Genomic DNA, 25,876 nt, shown 5'->3' on the forward strand with positions numbered 1-25,876 from the left:
TTTTTTTTTCTCAAATAACTCTTTCATAAGAGAATTATTACATTAATTTAAAGACTTAATGAATTAAGAGAAAAGTAGTTGTAACAAACATGACCATTAATGCGAAGAGTTGTTACAAGGAATTTAATATGTTAGATTAGTCAATCAAGGCATAAAAAGTCATTTTTAAACTATAAAATAGTGTTAGGTATATATTTGGAAAATGATATTTTCTTTAAAAAGTTAGTTTAACCATTAAATTCTCTATGCTGCCCTATAAAATATTATTGGAAAATGCTGAAGAACTCGGGATTAAATCCCGGGTTCCATTCTAAGGGCAGAGGCCTTTGCCCTCGATTTTGATGGTGGGCCCCTCAAGAGCAAAAGATCAACGGCCGACGTATTTCCACCTCGATCCTGAATTGGACCCGAGCTCCGTAGCACAGTCCAATAATATTAGTCTGAAGCGACTAAAAATTTGTTGCTCCGTAGGCTAGTGGGAGTATTTTTGTCTTATGCTGTCTTTTATATTGTTTTCTTGATTTTTTAATATCATTGTTCATTACGAGTAGACGAAATTGCAATTGTCATCCTTAATATTTGTTCCAGTTTGCATTTTTTCCTTTAATTTTTTATTTCATAATATATTTAAATTAAACTTTCATAAATTAACGGTCGTCATCCTCAATAAATGTTACGTCCAAAACTAACGTTAAATTTTACCTAAAATGACAATGGTCTCCTTCACGTGTACACTCCCTGACATCCCTGTCAGTTCTACTCAGCCCCCACCGCCGTCAATCTCCAACCTCCACTTCCCACCGCCGTGGCCAATGAAGTTGAAGTTGAAGAATCCTGTAGAATTTGTTTCTATAATTACATGTCAGTGTAATTTCATAATTATCTAATTACAAATTTCAACTTGGAAACATATATGCGTCATAAGGTGATGATACTTGGCTCAAACCCAAAGGAAAAAGACTTTCATTTTGTTCATATAAAAGAAAATAGGCAAATTTGGGGGAAAAAAAAGTGATCGCAAAATAAAATTCTGATGTTGCATTGGCTCAATTTTTGGCTTTGTATAAATATTTCAAGGCGATTTGAGATTGTATCCAGTTATCCAGATTGATATTCAGTTTGCATATATTAAAGGATTTGGGTGGAAGGCTGATGATTATTAAAGTTGCATCAGATCAGGTGGGATTTAGTATGAACCAAGAACTGCTGCATGTTTGTTAGTTCGGTTTCTTCCTTTTATAAACAGTCGTTGGATTTTGATCTTGGATGGACGTAACCATCTTGGTTCGGCAGTTGAGAATTCAATAGAGTTTAGTGGTCATGGTCAAGACGGTGGCCTAATTTATGAAAAATTAAGGATAAGAATGTCAATGAATAAAGATTGGGGAAGAAGTGCTAATGGGACAAAGGTTGGGGATGGCAGCTGCAATTCACCCCTACCATATATATATACACACACACACACACACACAAACACCCACTAGAATTGAAGTTCCTAGCAACTTCAGTTTTACTGACCAGAAACAATGGGTTTTGAGCCATTAGTGTGGTTTTGCCGGTCAGTGGGAAATGGGATTTGGACACATAAAACACACAGTGCTTTTGGTTTATATACACCTTGTGCCATTGAATCAGTTGTGGGGAATGCATCTCATTTGGTTCTTCTGGGATTATGCTTGTACAGAATATGGCTCATCAAGATAAAGCCCAAAGTTCAACGATTCTTCTTGAGAGCAAATCGCTACAATTATATATTGGCTTCATTAGCCAGTTTTTGTGCTGCTGAACCGTTGTTCAGATTGGTTATGGGAGTTTCAATCTTCAATTATGATGCAGAGACTGGTCTTGCTCCTTTTGAGGTCATGCATCTGGATTATCTCTGCATTACTAGTATTGTTTTCATAAAGTCCAATCATACTGTGCTTTTGTTATGATTTTCTTGGACATCTTTATTCGAGTTACATTTTTTCTCGTAAGTAAATCATGGTCAATGAGTAAAACTTGAAAGTAATAAACATTTTATAGTTTTCTGTAGCGTAATGTCTGGCAGTTTTATTCTTTGATGGCTTTAAACTATTCGTCCAATATATCACATAGAGAGATAAACGTATGTATTCCCCTACTTCAAGGAAATATCTAATACATTTACAAGTAGAATGATTTGATCCTTTCCTGCTTCTGACACTTTGACATGGTCTAGGACATTTATCGTCAAGGACATAGCATAGACAATTTCTCCGTGGTTTTGTGTGTAAAGAAAATTTACTTATAAATACTTGTGGTTTCATTTCCAAATTAAATGGAAACTACTTTGTTGTTGTCGTATGCTGATGATTTCTCACTGAAGTGACATGTCATATTTTTACTAGATGTTTACCCTTGGCCACTGAGGTCTGATTTTATCTGTGAAGAATTTTAAAAACAATCTCTTTTACATAATATTTTCTAAATGTATTTTGACAAAGTAGTAGATCAGACATAAATATGGAAGGAGCATATGAAGAGAGTAATTTCAATCTGTGAGTAGTGTATTTATTTGGACCTTGATTATATTCCCCCTCCCCGATTGCCCTCTCGTGGTTGGGTGAATAACATTTGTATGTGGATTGTGGAATGACAAATCAGAAGCTATAGTGTCATTGTATAGCTTTTCGGTTCTTGGAACTAAGTGACGTACACAACTGTTGAAACTTTTTGAAGAAGTTTTTCTAGCTTTGTTCATTAAACTCAGTTACTCAGACACTTTCTTCTCTTTTACAGATAGTTAATTTGGGCATTGAAGCTCTTGCCTGGGGCTCTGTTGTTGTTATGCTTGCTGTTGAAACTAAAAGTTATGTCAAAGAATTCCGATGGTATGTCAGGTCTGGGATAATCTATGTTCTGGTGGGAGAGGTAGTGATTTTCAATTTCATACTTCCTCTGAAAGATTTCTATGTCAGGTTAGGTTCTCTGCCATTAGTTTCGAAATGTGCTACTTGAAATCAATAACTTATTCATCACTCTATTAATACTAACTACTAAGGCATTTATCACATATTTACTTCTACTTTTAACTTTTAATCGCTGTTGGTGAGCACTGAGAAGTTTTACAGCAATATTTCTCTAGCTACGTCCCAAATAAATAGGCTGTTGGAGCAACATATAATGTGTGTCATGTGTCTTATCATTGAAGAGCAACTTGGCTAGTCATTTTGGCTATAGGAGGACAAAAGGCCAATTAGTTACTAGCAAATCCCATTGCACAGGTAATGCTTGGTGCCTTTCTATGATTATACAGGGCGTCATGAGGTGGTATTCTCCAACCACAGGGATAACTATTTGACAGTAATTAGACTAAAACATTGGGAACAATAGTTCCTAGTCATATCAGTGTCTTCTGTGATTTAGTCTGCAGATTGTTGGGCATGTCTTTGATTAGGACGACCATTATGATACCATTGGTACAATTCTTATATAACTGATGTTTTGGGGGGCATCACTAACTCTTCTTTCTCAAATTTGTAGGTCTATCTTCTATCTGTATGTCTGTTCATTCTTCGTCCAGGTAAAGTAGTACCTCTTTACCCTTTTTTATTTGGAGTTTTGTTTCTTAGATTGTGAGTCAGGTATCATGTAAAGTTTAACTTGTATTGGAGTTGAAATTGACTGTACTTAGTTACTAGAAGATCATGCATGAAATTATGATTTTGATCAGAGTCTAGCCTCTTATCCCTGGGAAGTAAACTTTGTTAAATTATGAACTTGAGATTGATATACATTGATAGAGGTACAAAATATAGCAGGACAATGTTGTTTTGCTTCAATGGGGAAATTTAGTACATATGTTGCTGTGAATATATGGACATGCAAAGTGCATAGACATAAGCTTGGTCTGAATCAACGTCACCAACTGCTAATGTTCACCACACACTTGAAATATTAAGTTATCTTGCCTATATGAAGCAAGATTTTCTAGTCTTGCTTCAGCCTCCAAGGAAGTTACTCCAAAATCTGTTGTGTAACTATCTTGAACCACGATTTACATGTTTTTTAACACCTGGTCAAATGCAGCTTTTGTTTGGAGCCCTTCTTCTTTTCTATGTTCCTCACTTGGATTCTTATCCAGGCTACATGCCGCTTTCAAGTGAGTCTATTGATGGCAGCAAAGATAAAGAACCTCTAGGAGATCATGTTTGTCCGGAGAGAGATGCCAACGTATTTTCCAGTAAGTAGATTTTATAATTTCTGTCATTTCTATTGATATTATCAAAATTCGAGTATACCTCTTATTTATTGCATGGTAAAAAACTTACAAGATATTGCTACATCTTTAATAGAAGTTAATGATACAATCAGATGTAAATTACTACTGTTGTAACCTAACATAATATCAAAACAACATAATATGTAATGCCACCGCTGCTTTTTCTGATAACTCGATGCCTTTTCCCTGTGATAGGGATTTACTTTGGATGGATGACTCCCCTTATGCGTCAAGGCTACAAAAGACCCATTACTGATAAGGATGTATGGAAATTGGACTCCTGGGATCAGACTGAGACATTGAATAAAAAGTTTGTATTTGGTCTTTTCTCTTTCAATTCACTTTTACATATTTTTAAATTTCAATGTTGTATGACATTACATTTGGTGTGGATGTTTTAGATTTCAGAATTCTTGGGCAGAAGAAGCTCAAAAATCAAAGCCCTGGATTTTACTCGCTTTAAATAGTTCCCTTGGAGGCAGGTATAGTATGACTTCAGTTCATTTTTGAGTTTAAGAAACAACTAAATAATATTTTAAATTTAGGATGATGCAGTTATTCCATCACATTGTTGGCGATTTCCATTCTGTGACTTCCTTCATCTTTCTTTTACAGGTTCTGGTTTGGAGGCTTATTCAAAGTATGAGTAGTTTCCAGAACTTCTCATTAGTGTCAACTATTTGAATAAGCTCTGAGCCATCTTTTCAATGGAAAATTTTCATAATGTCTAGATAAATATGAAAATTACTTTATATTGCAACCCATGTTTTCTATGGACTATGTCATAATTAGTTTCATTTTCTACTGTGATTATGTGGCGATTCCAATATCAGTATTCATGTAATGGTATGGGTGGGTCATTAGTTGAGTTGTGTTCAGTAATGGTTATTTCATTTGTTACTTCATATAAGTATAGACTAGATTTTAAGAAATAACTAAGTAGTGTCCTATTCTTACACTATTTGTTTCAGTATGCTTCAAGTGCCTTTCTATAGAAGACAGAGTTGTTATTTTGTATAAAAGTTAAAAATTCAGCACAGAGACAACATGGTTGTTAAAATTTAGGGTCCATCTTAATAAGGTCAACCTTATTAAGAAGAGTGGCCCAAGATCTATTTAAGTTGGTCAATATTTCGGTATTTAACCGATGTGGGATTTATTCTCTTAACATGCCCGAGCAAGATGGTAGCTCTTTTTGAGTAGACCAATTTTGAAATTCGTGTGCTCATTTTTGAGACTTAATCGGATCGAATAGCTCGTTGGAGTTTACTGGACTCTGATACCATGTTAAAATTTGGGGTCCATCTTAATAAGGTCAACTTTATTAAGAAAAGTGGCCCAAGATCTATTTAAATTGGTCAATATTTCGGTATTTAATCGATGTGTGATTTATTCCATTAACAATGGTAACCTCGAAAGATAAAAATGATAAAAACAGTACACTCTACCTGACCAAAATAGTGACAGCTCTTTTATGCATCCCCACCGCCGTGCTTGCTTGCCCTTTGGGGGTCTTTTAAACTATTATTAGAACTTATATAAGATATTTCGGTTCACTTACAGATTGGATATGACCTTTCCCAGCTCGCAGGACCCGTTTTATTAAACCATCTTTTACAGGTATTTCAAATCTTGAAATGCGTTACTGGAGTTGTGCATTTACGGTGTGATTGCAACATTATTTCAGATATGATCTATAAATTAATCTTTCAGTAGCCAAAGTTGTATCTGTTTTATGCTTCGTACATAAAATTTCTTTGTGGCAATAAAGTCAGAAATCGGCCTATAGAATTTGCTGGTGCATAAAATCTGAAGGAATGGTATATAGGTGGAAAAGAGAGAGATGAGATAAAAATCAAATACTGGACTAATAATGCATCCACCACTCGTGCAATCCCCATTTATATTGTTCTCTTGTTTTCTCATGGCCTATTCATGGAATATTGATGTCAGTTTCCCATCTGCTCTTTTTCTAGCATAATAATTTAACTAATTGATAGCTTGGTGTATAACCAACACATCCTCGGTGAGTTTTTAGGCTTCACCTTAGAATAATGATGGGGTTAGGGTGCTCCTATCATAAGATAATGGAACTCACAAGAATACATGGTAAATGAGGGCATAAACCCGACCTTCAAGAAGCAACAAATGTAAAGAAAGCAGTAAATGAGGAGTACTACTTTCCATACGAAGGCAAAGTATCAGAGGTAGACTAAGAACATTTAACACTAGGAATACCATGTTTGTCGATCTGCACTGGAGTGCATGGTCGTCTAGGAAGATCTAGGGGATCGTACCTCATAGCGGCGCTAATTCTATCCTGCAGTGGCAAGTGAGTCAGTGATCTGTGGTCTCATGCTGGAGGTGAAAGTCACATGTCCAATTAAGAACACACATATGGCATCCATCAAAATACCATGAGAATTTCAAGAACAGCATACCATGATTGTCCTCATGTGATAAAATTTGAATTTCTAAAAATTCTAGTGTACCTTAATCATACTAGGTTTCTAGTGCGACAAATTTGCCAACAAGTATAAATGTAAGTACAGAGAATTGAAAAAAGAGAAAATTCTCTATATTTTTCATATATACACTACAATCGGGTGTCCCCTTTAACAGTATACTGAAGAGTTAAAAATAAGGAAAGAAAAAATTACGGGAAGAAGAATTATTTCCTAAATCCTAAATTGACCTAATCATCTCCAAGAATCATTCAACAATTACAATTTTCCTAAATACAAGTATTAGTTATGGCAGTTAAGATACTGTCATATCCTCGAGATTTCAACACTCCCCTTCAAGTTGGATTGTAAATGTTAATCATATCCAACTTGTGAATGAAGTTATCAAATTTTTGTCAAGGTAGTCATTTGGTGAAGATGTCTGCTATTTGTTCCTGTGTGGGAACATATGTCATACAAATAATTCCGTTTTCTACCTTTTCTTTAATAAAATGTCTGTCTACCTCTACATGTTTAGTTCGATCATGTTGGTCTGGGTTGAGAGAAATGATGATGGCAGCTTTGTTATTACATTAAAGTTTGACTGGAAATTATATTGTAACATGTAGCTCTTGTAGGAGTTTCTTTAACCACAGCCCCTCACATATTCCTTGAGCTACTACTCTAAACTCGGCTTCAGCACTACTTCTAGCTACCACATTTTGCTTCTTGCTTCTCCATGTTACTAAATTTCCCTATACAAAGGTGCAATATCCTGTAGTTGACTTTCGATCCTCCGTTGAACCTGCCCAATATGCATCCGTGAAGATTTCTATTTCTTTTCTCTCACCTTTCTTAAAATATAGTCCTCTTCCGATGGAACCCTTAAGATATCTAAGTATCTTGTAGATTGCTTCTAGGTGAACTTAAGCATGCATATGTTGACTTACCACACTAACTGCAAATACAATATTAGGTCTAGTGTGTGACAAGTAGATCAATTTATCTACCAGTCGTTGATATCTGTTTATGTCTACAGAATTCCCAGCGTTCTCGATCTTTTTTTCCGCATCGATAGGTGTATCACTTGGCTTACATCCAAGCATTCCTGTCTCTGTAAGAAGATCAAGTACCTTTATGTGACTTTGCTACTTCCATTCCCAAGAAGTATCATTTGTCCCAGATCTTTTACTTCTAATTCGGCTGCTAGACTCTTCTTTAGTTTCTCCATTTCTATTATGACATCACCTGTCAAGATTATGTCGTCAACATATACAATTAAGATTGTTTTAGTCCCATCATTGAACCTTTTGAGGAACATAGCGTGATCTGACTGCCCTTGTTGGTATCCTTGCCTCTTTAGTACCTTTGTAAATCTATCAAACCATGCCTTAGGTGACTATTTAAGACCATACAATGACTTCTTGAGTTTACAAACTCGATTCTCCTAATTTACCTTGCAAAAATCTGGAGGTAATGTCATGTAAACCTTTTCTTCCAATTCTCCATTTAAAAATGCATTCTTAATATCCAGTTGTTGGAGAGGCCAATCTAGGTTTGTTGCCAATGACAGTAGTACTCAAACAATATTTAATTTAGCCACTGGTGCAAATGTCTCTGTGTAATCAATACCATATGTTTGTGTGTATCCCTTCACAACCAATCAAGCCTTATACCTTTCTATTATCCCATTAGCTTTATATTTGAAGTTGAAGACCCATTCGCATCCAACTGGTCTTTTTCCTTTATTCAGGTCCACTACTTCCCAAGTTTTGTTTTTTTTTTTTTTTTCCAATGCTAGCATTTCCTCCATTACCGCTTCTTTTCACTTTGGAATTTCCAAAGCTTCCTAAATATTCTTTGGAATTTAAGTGAAGCTGCTAAATTTTGTACATAAAGCGTTAAATGACATGAACTTTGAGATAGGCTGAAGAGTACATGATCGGGGATGTTTTCTGAGAGCGATGGGAAGGTTGATATCTAATAATTCAGGTACTTTTGTGGTGTCATGAAGTTCTGGAGCTATCATTATTTTCGACTCTCTTGGTGCTTCAGGTGCGAGGTTCTCATGCATGCTTTTGGTATCCTTGAGTAGACAAGCATTTCATTGTTTCTTTGTTTTTCTGCATCTCCCCCTGAATTCTAGTTGTCACTTGTTAATGGCATTGAAGAACTAGATGGTAAGATAGATTTCAAGGGAAGAAGATCTAGATTTAGGTACCGATCTTCACTATGACCCCCCCCCCCCCCCCCCCCCCCCCCCCTTGCACCCCCCCCCCCCCGCCCCCGAAGAGAGGTTTTCTGGAAATATGGAATGTTTTCAAAGAATGTGACATCAAGACTCACAATGACTCTCCATGTAGAAGGGTCATAACATTTGTATCCTTTCTGAGTAGAAGAGTATCCAATAAAGACACATTTGATCGCTCAAGGATCTAGTTTATTTCTTTGATTGCTGGGAATGTGGACGAAGGTGGTACAACCAAACACTTTGAGATAGACTTGAGCTTTTGGAATTTTGTAAGGGTGAGTCAAGGTTTAAGGTACGACTAGGCATTCGATTGATCAGGTAGGTGGTGGTTAAGATCATATCACTCCAGAATCTTTTTGGCATATTTTTAGTAAACATTAGGGCTCGAGCAACCTCTAGAAGATGCCTATTTTTTCATTCAGCAATCCCGTTTTGTTGGGGTGTTTCAACACAGGAGCTTTGATGAATTATTCCATGTGTTCGAAGGAAATCTCCCAAATTTTTGTTGAATTATTCTGTGCCATTATCAGTGCGCAGAATTTGAATAGATGCTTCAAATGGGGTTAATATCATGGAGTGGAAATTGATAAACACAGATCGAACATCGAATTTTTCTTTTAAGAGATACACCCAACAAAGTCGAGTGTGGTCGTCAATGAATGTGACAAACCATTTTGTATTAGTTCGATTAGGTATACGTGAGGGACTCTGTATATCACTATGGATTATTGTGAATGGCTTCGATGGTTTATACGTAGATCTTGGGAATGATGTCCTTTGATGTTTAGCAAGTTCACAAAATTCACATTGAAAATTGACGTACCTTTTATTCAGGAAAATAGAAGGAAATACATGATTCAAATAATGAAAATTGGGATGCCCCATTCTAAAATGCCATAACAAAATTTTACTATTACTAGAAACAGATGCAGAATCACAAACGACAATTCAATATTGCTTGCTCAAATTAACCTCGTCAAAGTAGTAGAGCCCATCACACTCTTTAGCACTGTCAATCGTCTTCCCTAATGATAGGTCCTGAAAAAGACAGTGCGAAAGAAAAAATTTAGCCAAGTAGTTCGAATTCTTTGTTAATTGGCTAATAGATAATAGATTACAGGCTAAATTTGGAACATGAAGGACGAATTCTGAAGTGATGGAGTTAGAGATGCGAATACTCCCTCTTTTGGCAACAGACGAGAGGGAATCATTTGCAATTTTAACTTTAAAATTCCCGCACTGGGTGAATATGAAGAAAAAAGTTGGTGAGAACCCGTCATATGGTCCGATGACCCAGAATCAATGATCCAAGGAGTTTTCAATTGAGAGGTGACGTTTAAGGCTTTTAAGAAATTACCTCGATGGGCCATTGAGCTTGAAGGTCCATTTGGGAAGATTGGTCAGATGCTTGAAGGCTAGAAAAATTTTGTAAAGTTGTTCTATCTGTTCAGAATTGAATGCACTACTTGATGAGGGGTTTTTAGTTTGCTGGTCTACTGAAACTTGGTATCCTCGATTTCTATTATTCAGCCTTGGCTTCCAATCAACTTCTTTGTATCCTAGCTTACAGACAGAGGCTAGGACCGTTGTTGGAGAGAGATAGTGTGGCCAGTGTAACCACAATAGGGTGGCGTATGGTCAGTATGAGATATCTGGCCAGTTGACGACACAACCGCAGATGCTTTGAAGTCTAGATTTGGAGGTTTTGGGGGTTGGTTTGAGATAGACAAGGGGGAAGTGTAATTGTAGTCACATTGATAGGAGTGTTTTTTTCTGTTTCTTCTTTTTACCCTTCTTGTTTCTCTTTATTTCTTTCTGTACATAATCTATTGCTACTGGATTGTATTTTTTCTTTTTTCTTTTTTTTTCTAATGTGAACATAATATTGCTTGCAGTCTCTGGAATGCGGTGATCCAACTTGGGTTGGTCATGTCTATGCGTTTTCAATTTTTGTTTCAGTGGTATGGTTCGAGGCATTGTTATACACTTCTTTTTTAGTTTAGACAGTTGAATTATTTTCCTTCGTTGAGCATGAATGAAGCTGAACTCATATAGATTGATTTTATTATTATTTTTTTAACATAATTATTAAATTACTGAACTGAATTCAATCCAAGCTTTGATTGACTCATTAATGCTAAATTGTGTTCAAGCTTGAGGATTGTTTTGAGAGAATTACAAAAATGCAGTTACAAAGAAACTATTTATAACACCTATTAAACACTTATTAGAAAAGAACTATTTATAACACCTTTCATATAATTTCTTCACGGTATTTTGTTTTCTGTGATGTGTAATAAATGTGAAACTTTTTCGAATGCAACTATTGATAGATGATTCAAACACACGCTTCTTTGAGCATTCTTCTCCATGCTATTTAAAAACCAAGGTCTGAATTAGTAATTGCAGTTTCTGCTTGTCTTACTGATGCAAAACTTTCTATCAGTCATTGGGAGTGCTTTGCGAGGCTCATTACTGTCATAATGTCATGCGTGTTGGTTTCAGGCTAAGATCAACTATGGTAATTTCCCTAGTAGTGAATGATGATAGCCTACTTCTCCATCTTTATACTGACAAAATTAATTTCTTGTTATGCTTAGGTGGCTACAATTTTTCGCAAGTCCTTGCGGCTAACACATGAGAGTCGCAAGCAGTTCCCTTCTGGAAAAATAACAAATATGATGACAACAGATGCTAATGCACTTCAGGTATAAATAATGATAAACTTGCTCTGCATTTAGTTGTACTATATTGTAATCAACAGAATGTGCCAAAATTGATACAGAGATAAAACTGAACTTTATAGTTTCTTTTAGAAACTTATCACTCTGAAATTCGTCTTTGCTGATTTCATGATATAAGTATGCTTTGAACAACCAATACATTATATTGTACTGACCTTGATCTGGCATCAATGGAGTGTGGACCTAAAAATCTTGCTTTTTTATTTTCATATATTTTCTCTTTTGTTCAATGTTCATGCAAATACTTCCACTAGTGCACTCTGTTCTTCATTTCAGTACCATTTCATGCAAGTACAGATAAAATCTGTAGCACTCTTTACAAGAACTTTTCCTGTCACACGACTTGATACTAAGCCTATGTTTAAAACACTCAAACTACTTTTTATCCACACATTTCAAGGGATTCACAAGTATTACCCACATATCCTTTGCTCATTTATATCTATTTTAATTTAATTAGTTTATAAAGACTTCCTAGACATGCTTCTAAATCTAGATAAAGTACATATCTCCCTTTGGAAATGTCGAGTTTTTGTCCTTAAGCTTAGCAAGCTATTAATTCAACAAGTTTATCCGTGAATTGTCTAGCAAATATGCCAACAACTACATGGTTTGTGGTCAGCTCCATTCCGCATAATCATGGCCATGGTTCTTCTATACCAACAACTTGGTGTCGCTTCACTTCTCGGTTCCCTTATGCTAGTTCTCATGTTTCCAATCCAAGTAAGTGAGGTTCTTTTTCTTTTTCTCGGCTCCTACATTTTTAGTTTCCGTATTACTGGCATACACCTCGTAAATACTTGTTTTGCCTTTATGCTATCACTCTCTTCTTTCATGCCTCTTCCCCCCTCCCATTTCGCCTGTTTCATGGAATCTTTGAAATTGCAATTACTTGATGTATCTTACATGTATAACTTATGCACATCATTGGAACATGACTAGTTTCACCGCGTGTTAAACCTTTTTGCACCGCCCATTATGTCAACATTTCCCCTTTAATAAATTGCTTGGTTAGAAGGCTATTTATGCTTTGTTGGAAAATCAGTTGCAGATACCTTTTCAAAATAATAAAATGCAGGAAGTTAGAAGACTTATCAAATGATTAAGACTCGTGACAGTATGATGTTAGAAAATAAAATTGCCCATTGTTAACTATTGAGACCTCTTTGGACAATCGAATCACTTGTTCAGCTATAATAAGTAATTTCTAGAACTCTCAGGTTTTGCTCTAGAACAAAAATAAAAATAAAAAGAATTATAGAATCAATTTTGTATAAAGCACATAAGATGAAATGATTGAGTGTGATTTTTCGAGGGAAAGAAGTTATATATATAGCCTACAAGTTATCAATTCCACTAATAATTTAAAAATTTAATAAAAAGGATGCGAGTTTTATTGTTTCATTGTTTTATTATTTCGCTAAATCATCTTGTACCTGCCTCAAATAGTTTTACTTTAGTGACTAGTTTTTATCAGCTAGTTTGATACAAATGAATATGAAAATAATTAAAATAAGTAATAATAACAATTTTTTTAATCAAAGAAGTCCAAAAGCCCAAGATATCAAGGCCCAATCATAGACATAAATATTCGCCTGGCTAGTGGAGTTTGAACCATGGAGCTCCTTTCGAGCAAGTATGCTTCAGGAGGACCATATTTTGTGCATGGACATGCGGGCAAGCTAGAAGATGTGCATGGCAAATAGGCAAATGCCTTGACACCAAGTGCGGCGCAAGGATTCGTTCATGGGATTACACGCTAGTAAGCCGTGTGAGCGAAAAATGCAACAAGTCATTTTTAAACTCGTGATGGAAGTGAATGGAAGGTAGTCGAACAGATGCTAAAGTTAATCCTATTGTGCGTCTTAGAGAGTCAACCCGTACAACCAAATCTAGCATGCCTATATCATAAAAATCATGCAAATAAACAAAAAAGCAGATACTTTATTATTAATTAGTTAAACATTGAATTTATATAGACTCTCATCTGCCTATCATTTCCTAACAAAAGAACCACATTTTAATGGTATAACCTTGTCATTCTTGAATACAATTTTAAACCCCCGTTGACAAAAATATAACTAAAACTAGGTTTTTCCTAATATCAGGTAGCATAAAGAACATCCTTCAAACTAAGGATATTTCCAAAAGTAAACATAAGCGTCATAGCTCATTTTCCCTCTATCTTAAAGGAAGATTCATTCTCCATGAACAGATATTCTCCATCACTAGAATGAGTAAATGAAGAAAATGCACCACTCATGCAACAAATAACCTTAGTAGCTCCAAAGTCTATCTACTAGTCTGTCATGTTGCTTATTAGATTAACTTCTATCACCATTGCGGAGAATTCTCATCCTCTACTCCATGTGCCTTCTTAACAACTTTTCCTTTTTATAGTTTGCAATCTTTTGCAAAGTGACCCGATTTTCCACAAACAAAGTAATTACCTCTGGCTTTATCTTTAAAATGGGATTTAGACCTGTTGTTCTTCTCTACGAATTTCTTTTCCTTATTTCTATCCTTTAGTTCTAACCTTGTTAAAGTTCCTAGCAAAATTCTTATCGATAGTATTTTCCTTGATAAGATTAGCCTTGGTAACCAAATTTGGTCTCTCCCTAAGTTCTACCACCCTATTATCTTCCTCAATTCTAATTCTAATGATCAGATCCTTTAACGATCTCTTTCCTCTTATGATTTAAACTATTTTCATACTCTTCCCAAGTAAGGACCGTTTTCAATAATAGTAGACATTTGAAAAACCCTTACAGATTTAATACCCTCAGCAATAATATTAGGGAAAATTGTAGCCAAGGTACTAAAACGTTCGTTTATTAACAGAATTGATTCAAACCTTTCATTTGTGCCAACAGAGGTACTAAACCTTCAAAAAACTTGCATCTGGAGTCCAAAATAACGGTTACCGTCTATTTGATGACCAAAACTATCAATTGACCCCAGAAATAAAACACTAACAATCTTACCCAAATAAGACAATGACAATTTGGGCACTACACATTTTCCCTTCAAAATAAAAAAAAAAAGAAAGAAAAACACTCATCTTCTCCACTCATACCCCTCATCCCATCTATGCAAAATCGAAAACCCACCAAAATCATATTTTCCACTCCAGTTCACAAGTCGGAATCGCTCTCATTGGAAAGAGAGACAAGAAAACTCTCATATCAAGCAAGTATTTCTCACAGTACCCGTCCCCGACAACCCGACCCTACTTGTTGTCACCTTTTGGATGTGGACCCTAGGTGCCGTGGCTTGTACTCTTCCCTCGTTCCTCAACCAATTCTTCTGGTACTGTCGTAAGTCGCTCTTGATCACCCGGAATCTCTGCCTAGATTGCAGTGATACCGCTAGGCCACCTCATGGTAACAATGATTACGCGAATGGTGTTCTTCAAGGGGTGGAATTGGGAATTTAGTTTGAATCCAGGCTCTTTCTATATAAAGGAGCACATATTGATAACCATTTTTGCGAATTCAGGGAGCAGGAAACTCTTAGGTTATTCATATTTCTAGTGCTATGAAGATATTTTATAAACAGAGGTTGAGCTTTTGGGTGGCGGTGGGTTATGGTGGTGATAGCAAATAGTGGCGTTTTGGTGGTTTTGGTGGCTGTAGGCATTTTGATTTTGTAGGCGATGACGGTGGGTAATGGTAGCCGTAGTAGGCGGTTGCGTTTTGGTTGTTTTTGGTTTAAAGGTGGATGGGGTATGGGGGTGGGTGGTGAAGATGAGTAGTATTTTTTTTTTTTTTGATTTAATTCTTTTATTTTAGTTTTTTATATGAAAAATATAAAATTACCCTTTTGCCCTTTAAAAACTGGTCAACATTTGATTAGATTTTTTATTTTTGGTCAACCAACGAAGAAACTAATGGTTTCTATTAATTTGAACTACATATGCGAGTTTTTTAAAGGTTTGGTACCTTCGGTGACACAAATGAAAGGTTTGGGTCAAGTATGTTAATAAACGAAATGTTTAGTACCTTGACTGCAATTTTCTTATAATTTTATGAATAATAATCTGTAATTCCTCAATTTGACTAACTATAATCCTAATATTATCCAGTTTAATAAAATAAATTTTCCAACGAAGAATTTCCCATTACCAATATCTTCAGTAGAATATTTCTTTTTTAACGAATTCCGTCATTCCTTAGCATATTTACAAGATAGTAAACGTGATATAAATCTAAAGAGAAGTAATCCAAAATGTAATCATTGCACATATAGTCCTTATATTCTCAACCAACTAAAACGGTTTTTCCTTATCAATAGGTTTGCAATAGTGGCAGCATGTTTTCAAAGTCAATAACATCAACCACTTTGAGAGATGTCATATAAAATCATAACTTCATTTGTGATATCTAAAAATTTTCCCATCATATAGTTTTGTTTTTAGGAATTCTTAGAAATTTTAGTATTCATAGTAGATATAGCAAATTTAACGTTAAGAGTGTTGAAAAATTAGTTGCAGGTGCCTTTTCAAAACAATAAAATGCAGAAAATTAGAAGACCTATCGAATGATCGAGGCTTATAATAGCACGATATCCTAGAGTGATATTGTTTGCCGTTAACTGTTGTAACTTTTATAGATAATCACTCTCACGACAGAACGATAGAATCACTTGTTCAGGAGTAACAAATAATTTCCAAAACTCTCAGATTTTGCTCCAGAACAAAATAAAAATAAAATAATTTAAGAATTGATTTTGCTTAAAATACATAAGATGAAATGATTTCATTGTGGTTTTCCAAGGAAAAGAAGATGTATACACAACCCATAAATTATAACTTCCACAGTTCGACTAATAAGTCACAATTAATAAAAAGTATGTGGTTTTTATTATGGGTAATTAGTAAAAACGTTCATACCTTTCAATATTATTGTGCAAAATATTCATACCTTTTATTTTTAGCATTTTCACACTTATCTTCACCTTTCATTGTGGAAATCATTATTTTCATCCATTTTTATTCAATTCCTCAATAAAAAATGTAAAATGACAAATATACCTTCCTATTAAAATAAAAAAAGGAAAAATAAAGAGCAAATTGCAGTCATACTCCCAAACTTATTTAAAAAGTGAAAACGAGTTCAAATATTAAAAGAGTAATTAGTGCAAAACGTTCATACTTTTCAGTATTATTGTACAAAACGTCCATACTTTTCATTTTTTGGTATTTCCCCTCTTATTTTCACGTTTCATCGTGAAAATCATCATTTTCATTCATTTTTATCTAATTTCTCAATGAAAAATGTAAAATAACAAACATATCCTCCTATTTAAATGAAATAATAAAAAAGAAAAGAAAAATAAAGTACAAATTGCAATCATACTCCTAAAATTAAAAAAAAATATACAAATGAATCCAAATAAATTATTAAAATATTAAAAATAAAAAAATATTGTTGAAATTTTTCATTGTCCATGGTGGAGGAGGAGGGAGAGGGAGAGGGGGCGAGAGAGAGAGAGAGAGAGAGAGAGGAGAGAGTTTTTTTTAAATTATTTTTAATAATTTATTTGGACTCATGCACTTTTTAAAAAAAATTTGGAAGTATGTTTGCAATTTGTTCTTTACTTTTTTATTTTATTTAAATAGAAGGGTATATTTGTCATTTTACATTTTTTTTATTGAGAAATTTGATAAAAATTAAGGAAAATAATGATTTCCGCAACTAAGGGTGAAAACAAAGATGAAAGTACCAAAAAATTGAAAACTATGAACATTTTGCGCGATAATATTGAAAGGTAGGGACGTTTTGTACTAATTACCCTTTTAATAATTTATTTGGACTCATTTGCACTTTTTTAAAAAAGTATGATTGCAATTTGTGCTTTATTTTTCCTTTTTTTTTTTGCTTTGTTTAAATAAGAGGGTATATTTGTCATTTTACATTTTTTTATTGAGAAATTAGGTGAAAATAATGATTTCAACAATAAAATGTGAAAATAAGTGTGAAAATGCCAAAAAATAAAAAATAGATACATTTTGCACAATAATATTGACAGGTAGGACCATTTTGTGCTACTTACCCCTTTATTATTTCACGGCCTCCTGCAGTTTTACTTTACTAGCTAGATTTACCGGCTAGTTTGACAGAAATAAAATATTTGATACATATCTAACATCTTGATCTGTCGCTAATTATATTTTCTCAGCCAATGCTATGACTCGTGTTAAGTTTCTTGTTCAAACAGATTATTATAGTGAGCAAAATGCGGAAATTATCCAAGGACGGAATGACATTTACTGACAAAAGAGTTGGCTTAACGAATGAAATTTTGGCTTCCATGGATACTGTGAAGTATATATCAAATTTGCTATATTATCCTACAGTTTTAATTCATCCTCTTATGTGGTCAATATTTATCATTCTGACGTAAAGCTCAATCAACAACAGATACTATGCATGGGAAAAAAGTTTCCAGTCAAAAGTTCAAAGGGTGAGGGATGATGAATTGTTGTGGTTCAGGAAAGCTCAGTTACTCTCAGCGGTTTGACAATTTGCAATCATTGAGTTCCAATAAGATAAATTAGTTTTTCAGGCTACAACTTATTGTGTCTATATTTCTTGTGGGCCTTTACAGTGCAACAGTTTCACACTGAACAGCATCCCAGTTATTGTAGCAGTTGTTTCATTTGGGATGTTTTCATTCCATGGTGGAGATTTGACGCCTGCAAGAGCTTTTACCTCACTTTCTTTGTTTGCTGTTCTACGGTATCCCCTGAAAATGCTTCCTGACTTGATTACTCAGGTTCATTCCTTTTTTCAGCTTATGGACATATTCAAATTTTGGACACCATTATTTATCATGAATTGATGTGTCCAGAAAATTTACCTTACACTGAATGTATTAGCACAATTTTATAAACGTACTCCACTTTCATCTAGGGTTGGTCACCGGTTTGGTTCAGGGTTCCTTTCATGGAAAACTTTTTGATTTTCTGCAAAAGAAGAAAATCAGACTGGACCAAATCGAACTGGAACTGGTTGTGTCCAGTCCAGTCTGGCTTAATGTTGCCTGTAAACCCGTTCTGGGCTGGTTAAATAGTACATTCGAGTTCATTGTAATAATCTGAATCTAGCTGATATCTTGTCGCTTGCAGGTTGTAAGTGCAAATGTATCGTTACAGCGCTTGGAAGAATTGTTACTTGCTCAAGAGAGAATTCTTCTACCAAATCCGCCTCTTGAACCAAAACTTCCTGCCATCTCAATCAAGAGCGGAAATTTTTCATGGGATTCTAAGGTCCTCTTTTCTACATTTTGTGTTTCTTGTGGAGAGTGTTTTATTTCCTCTATAAATCCACTTGTGCTGGTGCTGGTGTTTCACCTATTTGGGGATTTTCTCCATCTCCTACCTGTAGATTAACAACCAACAAGTATGTAGAGGGGGGCGTATGGCTTTACCTCTTAATTTTTTACAAACAATCCTGCTTCCAAGACATCTACATAGATGTGGAGAGTTTGTTGTTCTGTTTAGACTATTTATATCATTTCATCTTCCCCTTCCCCACCACTTGATGGTTTAAAAGAGTTTCTTGAAATAGATATATTATGTTCAGTTCTAGTCTCTGAATTGCTCCTTTACAGGCTGCAAGGCTCACATTATCAAATATAAATCTGGATATCCCCGTTGGCAGCCTAATTGCAGTAGTAGGTGGCACTGGAGAAGGAAAAACATCCTTAATATCAGCAATGCTTGGGGAACTTCCTCCTCTGGGAGATGCAACCGTTGTCATTAGAGGGACTGTTGCTTATGTTCCTCAAATCTCTTGGATTTTTAATGCTACAGTGAGCTTAAGTGTCCATATTCTTTAAATATGTCTATTACTAAATTGGATGCCAAAGTTCACCTTAACAGTTCTTCATTAATAATTTTGAAAACACGCACAAGCGCACGGGAACTCAATGATTCTAAAAACAGTGAGTTTTAGCATTTAATTTTTGAGGGCAAACGTCTTACTCTGCAAGGCTTTCTGCAGATACGTGAAAACATATTATTTGGATCGAGCTTTGATGCAGAACGATATTGGAAAGCAATAGGTGTCACTGCTTTACACCATGACCTTGCATTACTTCCTGTACGAGTTGGAATTTTATATAATTATGTTCTTTGTTATTGACTTTTACTACATTTTTTATCTTGTAATATTTGTGACAATGCTTTACCTATTGTATTCCAGGGTCATGACCTAACTGAGATTGGTGAAAGGGGGGTTAATATTAGTGGAGGGCAAAAACAAAGGGTTTCCATAGCTAGGGCTGTGTACTCCGACTCTGATGTTTATGTATTTGATGACCCACTAAGTGCTCTAGATGCTCAAGTTGGCCAGCAGGTATTTACTGAATGTCAAAACTATTCATCCCTATACAGTAGTACCAAAAAGATATTTACTTCATGTAAAAAGTAGTGTATATTACTGAAGGTGAAAGAGATACCTCCCAATAACTGTTAGCCATTGTTGTTGGCCCTATATTGTTGTTACCAAACATGTTACGATATGGGGCTTTTTGTCTTACTATAAGTAAAAAAGTACTTATTCTAAAAATAACTCCTGGCTTTATGTCAAACCAACTCGTTTTCAACTTGTTAACCAATAAAAAGTCAAGAATTTCAAAACTTGTTTTCTGTTAATAAGTGAACTTTTTATTGTTACCTAAGCATGTTCCTTATCCTCGGATAAAAGTCTTTTGTGTATTTCTACTATGGTTTTGATAACTGTTGAAAACTCAAATCTGTGCACTGTGTGATAATAACAGTGCACAGTTGTTTCTACTTCCGAGGTACACTTACAGCTATTTGTAATGTGTGTATTATTGTACATTGGTAGGACATACTTGAGGTAAAAATCCTAACCATTAACTTCCAGCAATTTTCCTCCTGAAAATCATCTAAAGCCTACATCTGCAAGTGTATAGATGTTTTTATTCTTAATAATATTTTGGTTTATGCTCAACCGAGAACTGAAGTTTCTTTTATATTATGTAGAAGAACTTTTGTCTGCTTCATGTTGCCAATTCCTCTATAACTCGTTGTAAATATTTGGATTCTTGTCTGATTTTTCTTATTATATATGTCCAGGTTTTTAACAATTGCATTAAAGAAGAATTGCAAGGAAAGACGAGTGCTCGTCACTAATCAGCTACATTTTCTTCCTCTAGTTGATAGAATAATTCTGGTCTCAGAAGGTATGGTAGAAGAGGAGGGCACCTTTGAGGAGCTTTCCAAAAATGGTACAATTTTTAAGGAGCTAATGGAGAAAATGGGGAAAATGGAAGGCCATATACATGAAAATAGAGATGGGAAGAATCTTGCCAATGGACATTCACAGTTTCCTTCTAATGATGTGCTTTATGAGGTGCCAATTGATGTGAACCCAGCACATAAAAGGAAAGAAGGCAAATGTGTTCTAATCAAGCTGGAAGAAAGAGAGACAGGCATTGTCAGCTGGAATGTTTTGATGAGGTCATAACCAAAATTATTTCTCAATTCTAATAAAATAGGTCATGGATAGTTCTCCGGAGATAGAACACAAGATTTAATATCCCATTTCAATTACTGTTGAACCTGTCCAAAATTTGATTCTATGACATTTTAGAGAGAATCTATTTTTTGATAACATGATATGTTAGAATTCTTACGATACTGCGATGGATTTATGCTTTTTACTGCTTTGTTCAGGTACACAAGTGCTCTAGGAGGCTCATGGGTTGTAATGATATTGTTTTCATGTTATATATTGACTGAAGTTCTGCGAGTTTCAAGTAGCACATGGTTGAGTATTTGGACGAAAAAGAGCACTTCAAGTAGTAATGGACCACATTTTTATATTCTGGTTTATGCAATTTTGTCCTCAGGGCAGGTATGCTTCCTGATGATTGTTGGCGTGAAAGCCCCACATAATTGTAAATTGTTATTTCATTTAGAGTTTTTATGTTAATATCCTCAGTAAACTGTGAAACCCTGTCTGTCTTTCGTTTATTGGTTTTTCTGAAGGATCTTATTAATCATTTTACATATGGAGTTATTACTGGATGGAAGGTAAAGATAGTATTTGTACATATGGGTGATGTGTTATTATGGCTGAACATTATGCTATAAACTTTCTGCTGGCATATCAAGGATGTTAATCTTAGCTGTAGAAAGATATTCAGAGGGTCTGGAAAATTTACTCTTCTTTAGACCATACACGTACCTGTATTCCTTATTCTCTACATACATGTTTCTCCTGTTAATATTGATTTTTTAATCGTCTATAATATTCTTTCATGATATGTATATTTTTCATTCAGCTCCATCTCATCTTAAGAGTCATATATTCAGGTGATAGTGATGTTGGTGAACTCCTATTGGTTGATCACATCAAGCCTTGGTGCAGCTAAAGGACTTCACGATTCAATGCTACATTCCATACTCAAAGCTCCAATGGTATTTTTCCATACCAATCCAACTGGACGGATCATCAATAGATTTTCCAAGGATATTGGTGATGTTGATCGCAATGTTGCAAACTTTGTTAATGCGTTTCTAAGCCAAATGTGGCAGCTGCTTTCTACTTTTGTGCTCATAGGTTATGTGAGCCCCATATCTCTCTGGGGAATAATGCCCCTACTTATCTTACTTAAAGCAGTCTATCTATATTATCAGGTTCTTCTTCTTCTTCTTCTTCTTCTTCTTCTCTCTCTCTCTCTCTCCCTCTCCCTCTCCCTCTCCCTCTCCCTCTCTCTCTCTCTCTCTCTCTCTCTCTCTCTCTCTCTCTCTCTCTGTTTATACATGTTTTTATTGCAGGACTTATGATTAGACTTTAGCTATAGAACATTGTGCTGATTATATTACATATTTACACTTATGCATTGTATCAGTCAGGTAAAAGATTGGTGAAATATGAATGTATGAAATATATTAATATCAAGAAAAAAGACAAGAGTTTGTAATTATAATTATAGTGTTGGACCATGAAGAAACTGTTAATGCTGTTGATCAAAGGAAAATGAATATAGATAGTTCAAATGGTGGCGAACTCTAGATTCAGGGCCCTAGAAATTTCAGAAATTGGTCTACATGTTCAGTTTCTATGTCTGTAACATCTGTTCATCATTATCCCCATCTCTTTTAATTTCTCTCTTTTTCTGATTGTCAGTTGCAAGCATGATTTTCCTTGATTTCGTTTTCGGCTCTATTCCTTAAAATGCAGGGACAATAAATATGGACCATTATGGAAGGAAAACAGGGAATTTTTTCATAGTTCTTAATCCATACATGTCCTGTTAAGTGCAGAGATTAGCTCAATTTTCTTTGGCTTAGTGATAAGTTCATTGATTTTGACATGATATATCTCAATACATGATTCTTGATCATATTCTCATGAACAAAATCAATTACAGAACACATCTCGTGAAGTAAAACGTCTAGATTCCATTAGTAGGTCTCCTGTTTATGCACAGTTTGGAGAAGCAGTGAATGGTTTGTCAACAATTCGTGCATATAAAGCATACGATAGGATGGCAAATGTTAATGGGAAATCTATGGACAATAATGTGCGGTTTACTTTAGTTAGCATTAGTTCAAACCGCTGGCGTACCATAAGGCTGGAAACATTAGGAGGCATCATGATCTGGTTGACAGCAACATTTGCTGTTATACAAAATGGAAGAGCAGAAAATCGGGTTGCATTTGCATCTACAATGGGCCTCCTCCTTAGCTATTCTTTGAATATCACAATTTTGCTAAGCAATGTCCTTAGACAAGCAAGCAAAGCTGAAAATAGTCTAAATGCTGTTGAACGTGTGGGCACGTACATGGACTTACCGTCTGAGGCTCCGGATGTTATTGAGGGAAACCGTCCGCCTCAGGGATGGCCTTCGTCTGGATTGATCAAATTTGAAGATCTTTTTATGCGTTACAGACCTGGACTTCCTCCTGTCCTGCGAGGACTGTCCTTCACTATATCCCCAAGCCAGAAGGTTGGCATGGTTGGAAGAACTGGTGCTGGCAAATCTAGCATGTTGAATGCATTATTCCGGATTTTTGAGCTTGAAAGAGGAAGAATCTTGATCGATCATTGTGACATTGCGACATTTGGATTGACAGATCTACGTAAGGTTCTTGGCATCATACCACAGTCTCCAATTCTTTTCTCAGGTACATATCTTTCTTCATCTTGTTATAATATTATGTTATATATTTTTTCAGTTTTATGGTCATAGACATCCTGAACATAATTGTTTTAGCCCTTAGGTGAAGTATTGTGAAAATTATGTCTGGTAGAAAGTTTTCAAAAGAAAAACTCTGCTCAATAACGCTTTGTGTTTCTAATTTTCATTCTTTGTGTATTTAGGAAGTGTTCGATTCAATCTTGATCCTTTTGGTGAATACAATGATCCTGACCTCTGGGAGGCTTTGAAGAAGGCAAACTTAAGGGATGTCATCAGAAGGAATGATTGTGGTTTGGATGCAGAGGTAAAACCATAAATTCTCTTCGTCAACCAGTTTATTTCAACTTCTTCTCATATTTAAATGAGTAAATGTAGCATTAAACTCAAAAGCTGTTCGTTGCTGAAAAATTTTGTTATGTCTGTGTCAAGGTTTTAGAAGGAGGTGAGAACTTCAGTGTTGGACAGAGGCAACTATTAAGTCTATCTCGAGCATTACTACGAAGATCAAAGATCCTTGTTCTTGATGAAGCAACAGCAGCTGTTGACTTTAGAACTGATGCTCTTATACAGAAAACCATTCGTGAAGAATTCAAATTGTGCACGATGCTTATCATTGCTCACCGAATAAATACAATCATCGACAGTGACCAGATTCTAGTTCTCGATGCTGGACAGGTATCTCGCCATAACATTGTGGTTTACTTCCCTTTTCTCCACTTGAAATTCTCTGTTCGGTTAACAAAATTCAAAACCATCGAAAGCTGAAGAAAATTCAATATTGTGAATTCATTGTGTTTCACTTACAGGTTGTTGAATATGATACTCCACAAAAACTTCTTCAAAGTGAAGGACGAGCTTTCTATAAAATGGTTCAGAGTACGGGAACTGCAAATGCTCAGTACCTGCGCAGTTCAGTATCAAGAAAGAACGAAGAGAATAAGTTCAAGAATGGAGGGGGTATACTCTGAGCAAATAAGATGGCGATTATCTTCTTCTGTAATGCCGCTACACAGTTTGCTCTTGCGGCCAATATTGCTTCATCAGTAAAGGACCTTCAAGTGTTAGAGTTTGAAGAGGGGAACAATATCTTCAATAAAACAAAGGATGCAATGGTACAATGTGATCAATGAGACTACGGAGCAAGGGAAAAAATGTAATTTTTATTCCTTTTAATAAGGAAACAGTCATCCTTTTATGGATGGATTACAACTAATAAAAGATAAGAGATAAGCTTCGGTAAAACAAATATATAAAGCTACTAAATCTACATCTGTATATCTGGATTTCTAGAAGGATAAATATATGTGTACCGAATTTGGGTTCCCGAATTGGTTACCTACTCTCACATGCACTTGGGCCCGGGTGCATTTAAAAATTTCGGCGTGTGGGACCCACCCTCTTATTGTGTGTGCAGGTAAAAAATTTGGTAAAAAAGTAGATGTAGATCTAGCATTATCCTTTCTAGAAATCATAAACGATCTTTACATTAGGAATTAGGCTACTAAGCTAGGGTCAAAAACAACGTTTTGAAATCGCTGATGTGGCATTAGAAAGAAATATTAAAAAGAAAAAGGCATAAGAAATATAAAGAAAAAAACATGGGCAAATAAATGGAAAAATCAACACTGCTACTTCTCTCTCTTGAAGAGGATTCGAAATCCGATATCCAAACCCGACATCTCTGCAGTCACGCTGTACCTTTGCCGAACGTCGTGCCTTTGCAAACCAACCATCTCAAGTTGTCGTCCAAGTACAAGTGGGAGAAATGGGTAAACAAAAAAAAGAAGAAGAAGAAAGAAAACGTGTATCTCCCACGTTTGAAACCCAAAAAATCGAAAGCCCAAAATCCCTATTCTTTCCATGCCTACTATTGCCTAAGGTTTCACCCTCGCACGACCCACAATCTCTGGTCGCTATCAAACAACCAGATGCAGTGACTACATTGACGTCTCCTCAAGACCTTGCTTCCAGCGAAATCAGCATGAACACATTTAAGTCAATCGATTTCCATTTA

General features: G+C 35.3%; 1 pseudogene; it reads left to right on the plus strand.

Moving 5' to 3' along the window:
* The first annotated feature begins 1,497 nt into the window (after positions 1 to 1,497).
* Positions 1,498 to 25,186, plus strand: LOC111412333 (annotated as a pseudogene).
* Positions 25,187 to 25,876: the final 690 nt, after the last annotated feature.

The sequence above is a fragment of the Olea europaea genome, chromosome 16, assembly GCF_002742605.1.
Source record: "Olea europaea var. sylvestris chromosome 16, O_europaea_v1, whole genome shotgun sequence".
NCBI classification, from domain to species: domain Eukaryota; kingdom Viridiplantae; phylum Streptophyta; class Magnoliopsida; order Lamiales; family Oleaceae; genus Olea; species Olea europaea.